We start from the raw sequence: 10,963 nt of genomic DNA, 5'->3' as shown, positions 1-10,963 counted from the left end.
ACCCATCAAATGGGATCTATAGGCCCAACACTTACCCTAAGTGGTCCCTAGGCCAAACCACCTTGTAACACCCAGGGACTGTGGGCAGATGCAAGATTAGCCCATCAGGTATTATCCTCAATGGTCTTACACTTAACCTCTCAGCCCTTAATGATCATACACTGCCCGACAAGAGAGGACCTCTCCCTCGGCTGCAAGGAATAGTGTAGCACTCTCCACTTATATGGATCCCGGGAATTAAAACCTTTTGCAAACATTTTAGAAACCATAATATATATACTTTTATATCTCATATAAAATAGATTTGCAAAACAAATCTCAACAGTTGAAATCGACTGCCGGCAGTCTTGGTTTCCACCAGTGAGAGTGCATCCCCGATCATTACCTTTGTCCGACAAAGGGGCTGATCCTGTCACTATGATCACCCACTCAGATGAATTCTCAGATTGTCCCAACATACCCTGGTTTTGACCCCCGCTAAGGATCTCACTGATTGGTACATGAAAGACAGACCGATCCAACACGTAGTGCAGTATCATAATCGAGTTTAGGGGTCGGGTGTAATTTTTCAGTTTTGCCCATCAATCTCCAAGGTCTAGGGCAATACTGGAAATCTGGTCCAGTTCAAAGATTCAATTAATCCCACACTGTATGTGCTTAGGGTCTCACCCCGGTAGCTGAGACAAGCCACCCCAACCGACTTGGCGGCACCACAGTGTCAGCCTTGTCAGGATAGGTCTCCCCAGACCTACCCACTAGCTGTGAACATTCTAAACTAACACGAGTCTCAATAAGTGTCCAGTTTAAGGGTATTACACTGAAACATACCAAGGGAACATGAATCAAATTTGCACTTTTATTCATTTACAATAAACTCATAAAGTACATCAATTTTGATTGAAGCTAAGGGCATACAAAACTATCTAACAAGAAACAGGAGTACATTGGCCATCAGAAGGCGCTTAAAAAAATAAAAAATAAAAAATAATTGTTACATGCCCGGAGCTACTTCTTCGCCATCAGAAGGCACTTCAACAACACCCGAAGGCCCTGCCTCTCCTTCAGAGTCCGGCTCGCCATCGGCAGCATTGGCCATCTCCTGAGTTATACGTGAAGTGGATATGGCACTAATGTCGAGGTCGGGGTACGTATTCCGGATCATCCACCTGCTCAGCTTGAACCCCCTCCTGTAAGAATCCACCATCAGATCGTCAAAACGCAGAGAGGCAATGTAGTCTTCAACGTTCTTCTTCTTGGCGTCTTCAATGCCTTGGGAAAAAATCTGTGTTCACTCACTGATGTCCTCCTGAAGATATTCGACTTGATGCTACAAATCCAACTTCAAATCTGTCATATGCTTGACAACTACCCCCACGGCCTCGGCGTCACGCTGAGACCTTGCCTGTCTGGCCATCACGACGCGAGCAGCCTCTTCGGTAGCATAAACGGCTGCCTCAGCAGCCCGGGTATTCGCCTCTGCAGCATGAAAAGCTTCTTCAGTAGCATGAGGGGCAGCCTCAGCAGCTCGCACCTGTCGCGAGCTCCTCTCCACTTGGGTCGCTAAGGCATGAATTGAAGAATTCACCTACCAAAAGAAACAAGTGAGCAATAAAAGCGACAGGAAATGAAAAAGGCATACGGAATCTAACTTACCACCATAGCATGTGTTATGGCGCGGCAGGCGACCTGATTCAAGGGAAGATCGGTCCACGCCGCGATCTCCTCAGGAAAAGTAGCCTCCCTACTCTTCTGAAGAGCGTAGTTCGGCGTCGACACGCTCCTGAACTCCCCTTGAGCTCCCAAACCCGAGGGTCCAACCCGTGTATGAGCAGACCCAGAGTGAGCAGGAGCACTTGAGTACGTAGGAGCGCCCGTATGAGTGGTCTCAGCATAAGGCGCCCCAGCAGTTTCATGCATCGGTGGAGTCACCTCGGGCTCCCTGGGCAGATCCTCCGGCGCGTGGTCTGGAACTTGGGGCTCCTTATCCAGGGGCAGCTCGGTATGAGTTCGCTTGGCGACCCGCTTCCTCCTCTTCATACCTTGGAACAGACGCCCCCCACGAGTTCTCTCCGCGTGCATCACACCTGCAGAAACGAGATTGACATCAGAAAAAATGAAAGAACAAAGCAAGCAAGAAACTGCATAGCTAGAAACCTACCCGAACTCAGGTCGGCCGCAATAAGCTTGGCCCCCGTTAAGTAGTGATGGCACTTTAAACCTTGTCGTGCCCATTGTCGGAGGCCCTTCACCGTCTCTTTATCGAGAGTAACACCTGAATCAGGAGCGGCCTCACCCCACCCGGTCTGAAAGGGCCATCCTTGTGCACTTCGCACACCGAAGTAGTCCGGCTTCCACGCTGAGACCTTATTAGGAGGATCGTGCAGAAGCTTAAAACCCTGGCGAGGAGAAAGGTAATACGCCCGTCTTCCCCCAGGAAGAGAACTCGCCTGTCTCTTGATCATCAAGATGGAGGAGAATATCTCTAAGTCCAAGGGGAAATTCTACTCACAAAAAAGGGAAACTGTCCCCACCAGGTTCCGAATAGAGTTCGGATGAAGTTGGCCAATGGTGACACCAAAGTGGTTTATGACTTCGACGAGAAGGGGGTGGAAAGGAAGTCGCAACCCTGCAGCGAGCTGCTCTCGAAAAATCATGATCTCATCAGGACCGTGTTCCCAAGGAAAGCTACCCGAAGGAATAAAATATGTATACCGCCAGGAAGGTTTTAAGACATAAGTATGGATTGAAGCCCCTCAGGCGTCATGGTCGAGGGACCAAACCTGTCTAGCATTCGACCTCGGCGAGAGGTAGACACCAAACTGCCCGAAGCGGCTCGGCCTACTGGTTCAAAGTCCTCGAGTTCCACCTCAGGATCACTGAGGCAGTCGGGGGACACGACTCAGATGGTAGAACCTACGTCGGCCCTACTTGAAGAGTCGTCTGAGCTATCAAAGCTAGACATTGCAGAAAAGGTGGACTCAGGAAGGTACTCACCGGAAGAAAGTTTTGAAGGCTCCGGAAATGGGAAAAAGCCAAAGAACCTTGAAGGCTATGTAACCAGCCTTGACGCGAGCTGGAAAAAACTTGGACGCGAGCTGAAAAGTTGGATGCAAGCTCAGTAGACAAACTGCAGAAGTGACAAATCGACTGGGGTCCCCCACTATTTATAGCTACAGTAACCAAGAATCGACCGTGCAGATCAAAGGCGATCCAACGGCCCACATTTTCGCTGACCGCACATCCCATAAGGTCGAGACGTGATTGGCGCACGTCTTTCCGAAAAGAGCGAAACATCAGCGCATGCCTTCTTGAAACCGACGTCGCGCGGACACGCATCTTTCCGAAACTGACCGCACCGCACGTCTCCCTGACAGCCGCCCGCGCACGTACAGCAGTGGCGCGCCTTTTTGAATGACCTGCTGTCACGTCCCAGCGATGCAAATTTTTGAAATTTAAAATGCGCGATGTCGCAACCATCAGCATTTATGAGTAGGCACGTTTCCAGCCTTCATGGAAACCGAAGAACCCTGGCAATAGCAACTCGTGCAGTCAAGATCCGAAAGATGGGGCAAATCCACCTACTCCTCGCACCAGGGCAAGACCCTTGGCGCGAGGAGTGGGGGGTTATTGATGAAGGAAGATTTGGCCCGACCTCACAGTTATGCGACACGTGGCAGAAACAACAGCTCGGCAAAAGGGCCAAGCCTAAGGCGTGAAGGGGACACCAGCAGACCGAACTCCCTACGGGGGGCCCGAACTCACCCTTGGCCCAAAACCAGAGTAATCCGAACTGGCCAACCTTGTAACAGCTCGGGATATACCTCGCCAAACTAGCCAACCTTGTAACAACTCGGGATATACCTCGCCGAACTGGCCATCCTTGTGACAGGTTGGGATACACCTCACCGAACTAACCTGCCCTATAGATACCTCCGAACTCAAGACTTCGCCTCGCTCACCATTTTGCATCACCTTCTGGGCACCAAAACCAAACAAGTCGCACCATGCCTGACACTGAGGAAGTCCGTGCCCGAGGGCGCCGCACCTGACTGACTTGGGATCTGACGCTTGGCGGCCGCACTCTAAACGGCCACCTGCCACCGCCACTGACACCGCCATCTCCAGTTAGAGAGATAGTTAGGCAGTGATGGTTCTGTCCCAATAGAAAGGACGACGGCTGAATTGACAAGCGCAAGGGTAATCATACCCGACCTGACAAGGGCCTCGAAGCGAGTGCGCGAAGTGATTATAAGAGCCCCCGCCCCCCAACAAAGAAGGTATGCAAACTTTGCGCTATCTAGTATTATCTTGCTTTTGAAGGATTCTAACTTGAGCTTTGGAGCCGCTACATCGGGTTCCCCCCGGAGCTTCCTCATCTCCTCCGTTTCAGGTTCCCTGCTACCCCGTTCAGAAGCAAGGTCGTGAACAGCTAAGACCGGCTGGATCGCGCTTCATCAGCAGTACTCTCCCAGCTTCCTCACTTAGCTCCGGCCTATACCTCAACTGTAGCTCGACCTCATTATCTCTCTTCTCCTCTCCATTATTTAAGATTTTCCATAAGCAATCAACGAACACCCTATTCTTAGTTCTCTACATTGGCCGAGCAGAAATCATACCGGTACCCATTGCTTATGCTTATTTTCTTCCCATCTCTCTTTTCTTGTTCTTGAGTATTGCTTGAAGTCTAGTAACCCTTTGAGTAGGATGTTTAATCCTTTGGGTCTAAGATTTGCCTTTGCTTTTGGATTGGTGCCAAGAGGATTATTAAGATGAAACTGGTTTTTGAAGCTCGTTTTTGAAGCTCGTCCCACATCAATAGGTCTTGTAAGTAAATAAAAGTTAGCATAGTGAAAATAATAAAAAAGAAACGAAAAAGAAAAGAGGGAGAGGAAGGAATGGCTATCAGAAAGAAACAAAGAAGATAAAGTTGTCTTGGAAAGGAGGATGCCAATTATGGAGGATGGAACATATTTGAAGATTTAAAATTCCATAATAATGTATAATAACAAATAAATAAATAGGTATGAATAAATCAAAATAGGAAAGTGGAAATAAAATAATATATAACAATAGAGATATAAATAGGAAGAAAAATGAAGCAAAGCAAAAAAAATACTAATACCATAAAATAGAAAAAAACTAAATAGAATAATGATAAAAAAATCATACATACCAAAATAATGAACAAAGAGAGAAGAGTATTTGCTTGGCATTTGTGCTTGCTTGGTGCTTACTTGTTTATGTTATTTATTATTATTATTTATTTTGTGATTATGCTTGTTTGGAACCCATGTGGGCCCCACCTATTAGACCCGGAGACGAGTGCATAACCCCTACCTTTCCAGCTCCATCCCCTCGAACACATCTAGGAAGATGATGTCCGCTGAGTAGTCAGAGTTAACCAGAATCTGCTTCACCTCAAAGTCATTTATCACTAACTTGACCATGAGGGCATCGTCGTGCAAATACTAGATCCCACAAGCGTCGTCCTCGATGAAGTAGATCACTTTCTCTGCTCAATGGCAGTTCGATAGGTTCTTTTCCTCATACACAACCTCCCAAATTGAATTCTTCTCAGATAACGTGTTGTAGCCTACTATGATGGACCCACCCGTGATCATGTTCATTACACCACGAAGGGCCACTTTTTTGTGGTGGGTCTCCTAGGGGTTGTTCCATGCTCTTCTCCCTACTCGACTGTAGCACTTCTTTCTTGGTTGGTCAACAAGTCGGTCTTGGTCTTTAGCTCCTAGATTTCATCCTTGAGGTTGCAGCAGTTCTCAGTGCCATGTCTGATATCCTAGTGGAAGTGACAATATTTGTTGGGATTCTAGTTGGTAGGGTCTCCCCTTATCCGAGGTGGCCATCTGACATACTCAACCGACTTAATCTGCATGAGGATCTACCCTCTATTCATGTTCAGCGCGATGTAGTTCCAATTCTAAATGGGAGCGATGCGAGAGTGTTGACTTGAAGATTTGTTGCTTCTATATGGGGACCTACTTCTTCTGTGAGGCGACCTGCTTCACTGGTTGCACGAAGGGGGGGGGGGGACTGCTATGCCATGGCAACCTGCTCTTCCTTTGCTTGTTGCTCCCTAGCTTGTTCTCTAATCTTTTTCACTTTCTATTCAACTCTAGTCGAGACCTTAGCGTTTCTTTGGCCTTGGTGAACTTAGCGGTCTGGTTGAGGAACTCCTTCATAGAGGATGAAGGGTTCAACTCGACCTCCCAGCGCATGTCCGAGTGTCATTGACTGTTGCGATGGCTAGGTCAAGGTTAGGGATCTAAAACCGCTCCAGGTTAAATTGTTTGATGTTTTCCTAGAGCTTCTTATCAAGTTGTTGGATGACGTTGAGGAGTTGGGTTGTTGACTTGGAACACCGTTTGCTCATCACGAAGTGCGTGGTAAAGAGGTCAATGAATTGACTCCAACTCTTGATCGAGTCGATGGTCAATCCAAAATACCATATCCGAGTTGTACCCCAAAAAGTGGTCAGGAAGGCCATGCTCAAGCTCATGACATTGACCTCGTGTAGTTGCATCAAGGCTTGGAAACTATTGAGGTGATTAACCGGGTCGGTTGTTCCACCGCAGGACTCCAGGCTTGGGGCCCTAAAATCCTTAGGTCGTGGGACCATGAGGATCTCAGTGGTTAGTGGTGAGGTGCGAGTCACCGATTGTGCCAACAAGGTGGCGATCTGGCTTGCCTCCTTTTTTCTTCCTTCTCCTGGACCCTTTAGTGGAGTTAGTAGCCTCAAGTGTCACAGCTCGAGTCGATTCCATGGCGAGAACTTGGCTTCGATTGTCTTGACAATGAAGTAGTTTCGGGACCTATTTTGGTTTTAGTCGCCAAGCTGCTGATTCTAGTTCACATTCTGACCGATGACCTGGTGTTGCTAGTGCTATTGTTGCTATTGCTGATGTTGCTGTTGTTGCATCCCAGCCATTGCATCGAAGTGATCCTCCCATGTTCTTATTTGGAGGTCTATCCCACAGACAAACTGCACCAACTCGTGAAACTGATGACCATCAATCCTAAGGGGAATCATGGAGCAAGGTTTTAAAAACCGACCCGAAAATGGAACCGTTTTAGGCACCATTTTCTAGCTTGATGGTTCAATCGTTTGGGTCAAACTGTTCGACTTGCGGCATCATAAATAAATAAAAAACAAAAAATATTTATATAATGAAAAATACCATAGAAATTTAAATAAAATACAGAAAAATTCCAAAAAAAACAAAAAATTACAAAGCCTTGTGATTTCTTTTATATAAAACAAATAAAAGAATTTATAATGACAAGAATACCCCTACCACCAATATGAAAGAAAAAAAAACCCGACACAGATAGCCAATGACAGAAAAATAACACTAATAATAGATAAACAAAAGTGCTTTCACCTCCAATTTAGCTAGAGAGTTGGCCAAGGGATTAACAGCCCTCAAAATCCATTTATAAGAGCAAAATTATTTGCTGATATCTCTTGGATCTCATTTAGGAAGTGGGATTAACAATAATTCAAGTTCTAGGGATTAACAACCCTCATCTCCTCAAGCTTACAAAAACATAATAGGAAAAAATAAAAGTGTATGGGAAACTAAGTGAACTTTCTTGGATAAGTTTGGATAAGTGCTATTACCCATATAGGTGACCTTTTGAAAGAGAGAATGAGGGTTGTTACCTAGAAGGTGACCTCTTGAAAAACAAACAAGGCCTAAGGCCGATGCTATCATAGCTTATCATTTCCACTAGAAGGATATTCTCCTCTACTTCTCAGTTGTATTCAGTTGCACCACAGGTTTTCTTGGCCCAATCAGCTCCAACATATAAAAAAGATCCCAACCCACACATTAGGAAATGAAAAACAAGTATCCTAAAGCATGTAGCTGCATCAATTACCATAATGCCAACCTGTAAAAAAGATCCCAACCCACACATTAAGATGCAAGTACTTTATGCACACAAGGAGACTCAATTAATGAAATATGGACTTCCAAGAGATAGTTCATTAAGGCCTGCTAACGGTTATACCTCTTCAAGCTGCCAACAACTCCATTTATGACTGAGGCTCTAGAATTTACCTCTTGATGCTTCACAATGACATATTAATTAATTTAACTAATCAAAAACTTAGTTTTCAAAGCATTGGAAGTCCATTAAGCAATTTTTAAAATTTTTAGGTTGCTTGGACAACTATATAGCAGAAAATAAGATGTGACATATTAATTAATCACTTTCCTAATTCCTACCAAAAATAAATGGAGAAAAAAAGTGTAGGTATACCTTCTTGACTAAAGAGTTTATTCCATCTATATACAATGGTTGCTTAATTAACACTTAACATAGCCACCTCACTCAACTAAATTGGGCAATTAGAATGCTTACACAAAATTTATAGTAAGTATATCTTCTTTATTCCTCTCTAGGGATCCACCTGCTCCACCATAGGTTGTTTCTATGTCGGTTGAGCTTATCAGTGCTCTCATTTAGTGTTCTTATAATCTTCCTCTAGAATCTAAGCGTAGATGCAAGAGCATTCAGTTGAGCACTTACCTAGTTGCCTTATTCTTTGGTCCCATTTCCTGGATGAAAATAAAACATAAAAGTGAACAATAATCCTCTCAAAAATTCTTTTGATTGGTATTAATTTAAATTATTGTTCACAAATAGACCCTGAGCTTTTGTCAATCCACCATCCTTCTTCGTCCCAGATTTTGCCATAAGTTTGATTACCCACTTGGCTACTTCATTATAATCCTGCTAAGTAGCACGAAACAGCTATAGCCGCAAGTTCTGCCTGAAAGAAAGAGCCAATAACTCACATCCTCTCCTGCGTTCTAGGCTAGCATGATGCTTTACAGTTTTCCTCCATTCAACCAAGTTGTATCCACATCTTTTCACTGGTGGTTGAATTGTATGAGGCTACTGTCTGTGCGTAACGATGGGAATGCCTAAAATAAGAACCATATATGTTGAGCCAAAAATAAATAATAAGAAATCCCATAATGACTTAAGATTGCAGTAGTAAAAACAAATAATCATTGAACTGATGTCGCATGTGAGAACTGAGAACACAACTAGGAAATGTGATATTATAGTCTATTTTTCCTTTTTCTCCAATCAATAAATATAAATATAATTGTTTTCTTTGTTACTTGCAGTGAGGATTAAAGACTTAAGTCTTCCAACAACAAAATGAATAGGCATAGGTAACCAATTAGCCAAATCAATCTCAATCAGCATGATAGTAAAGAACGTAGAAAGGGATAAGTACCTGTAAACATGACAGTAAAGAACCATGAAGAACCTTATTCTCTACCATGCACTTGAATCAAAAACCCAAACCAAGTGGTGTTTGATTAATAGTTTCATGATAACAACAAAGTTTGCATTCCTGTGAGTTAATGGTGCTTACCCTAGTATTTCTTTGCCAACATCTCTTGCATTGTACCTTGTATAACCTAAGCCAATGTAGTCCCAAACCTACAATTGACTTGTTAGAGATGACCAAATAGGTAGTACAATATCATAAAAGTGTAAGAGTGCAAGAGTGCCAAATTAAACTACCATAAAACAAGATGCAATAACATGAAATTAAATAACCTTTCCAACTTCCAAGTCTCTATAACCCATGAGTTGCAACTAAATAATAAATATAAAAACATAAGATCCACAAATTAAAATCTACAAAGTCTCAAAGACTAGTCGTTGAATTAACACATAACAAGTTCAAATTTCAAATCCATAAGCTCTTCATCGACAGAGCGAACTAAAACCAGGAGGTGCATCATCATCATCTCTAGGTTGTGTTTCATCTTCATCTGCATCTAGATGATCATGTTCTGGATTTTCCTCGAACATCTCATTGAAAAAATTATAGTCATCTAAAAAAATAAATAAACAAAATTAGAATTCTACACAAATTAATCATAAGGCTCAAGATGCAAGACTAAAGTATTAAACAAAGAATATGAGATGATATTAACTAAGTTACTTCCATCCATAAATCGCTTGTTTGCTTGAGGTTCCAATATTGGATTTGTTGTACCATCACCATAAAACATATCATCATTTTAAGTATTATCAAGTAATGGAAGATTCTTATCCTCATCTATCACCCAATCTTATAGAATATCAATATATCCATCTTCAATTGGGTCAAACTTTTGAATTTGTCTCCTATAAGTTATTATCACAAATGATAAAGTAAATTGGAGTGACATAAGAAATTAGAAATATATTAGACACTAAAAAATAATAAATAATATGCATTATGAAACATAAATGCATATCCATCCATCAAATGCAGGTTACGGTGAACGTATACAAGATTATTGAGCCTTTGATGCTCCAACCTATTCCTTCTCTTTGTGTGAATGCATTCAAAAACACTTCAGTTTCGTTCATAACCAGATGAACTACAAGTCTGGCTAAGAATCCGTATAACAATTCTTGCAAGAATTGGGGTATCACAACCAAACCTCATCCCCCATTCACCTATAAATTAGATAGATGATAGAACCAAATAAATAAAATGAAATAAGAGATTATATAATAAAAATGAAATAACAAACATATCATAAGAAAGAAAACTATTACCTGGAAACATTCTCTTAACCGCTCTCAAAGCTATATCCTTCCCAAAATCACCAAGATTCAAAAAGAGAGAGCTCTTTGTTGATCTGTATTTGCACATTTTCATTTCCTATGAGCCTCTCAATGACATCAAGAACAGCTGACATAACGATTGGGGTTTTAACTTTTGAATTTATATCATATTGAAATGCTGGATTAAGATAATAACCTACAAGATGAAGCTTTTGACCCATTTGCCTGTCCCATATTCTTTTCAACAATTTGCAAAATGGGCCATATTCAGATCCCCTATTATGGATTTATTTTTTCATTACATCCTTTGCCTTCAACATGATATGGTACATATGCCCCATTGTAGGCCTCC

General features: G+C 42.7%; 1 long non-coding RNA gene across 1 annotated transcript; it reads right to left on the bottom strand.

Moving 5' to 3' along the window:
• Positions 1-9,589: 9,589 nt before the first annotated feature.
• LOC148880857 (uncharacterized) lies at positions 9,590-10,745 on the bottom strand. The gene is made up of 2 exons (XR_016095026.1): positions 10,603-10,745; positions 9,590-9,887 (listed from the first exon to the last, which is right to left on the bottom strand). It is a non-coding gene; the product is annotated as an uncharacterized LOC148880857 (long non-coding RNA).
• Positions 10,746-10,963: the final 218 nt, after the last annotated feature.

The sequence above is a fragment of the Nelumbo lutea genome, chromosome 1, assembly GCF_056320005.1.
Source record: "Nelumbo lutea isolate HS-2025 chromosome 1, American lotus-T2T, whole genome shotgun sequence".
Taxonomy (NCBI): domain Eukaryota; kingdom Viridiplantae; phylum Streptophyta; class Magnoliopsida; order Proteales; family Nelumbonaceae; genus Nelumbo; species Nelumbo lutea.
This window is presented reverse-complemented; position numbering and strand designations above follow the sequence as displayed.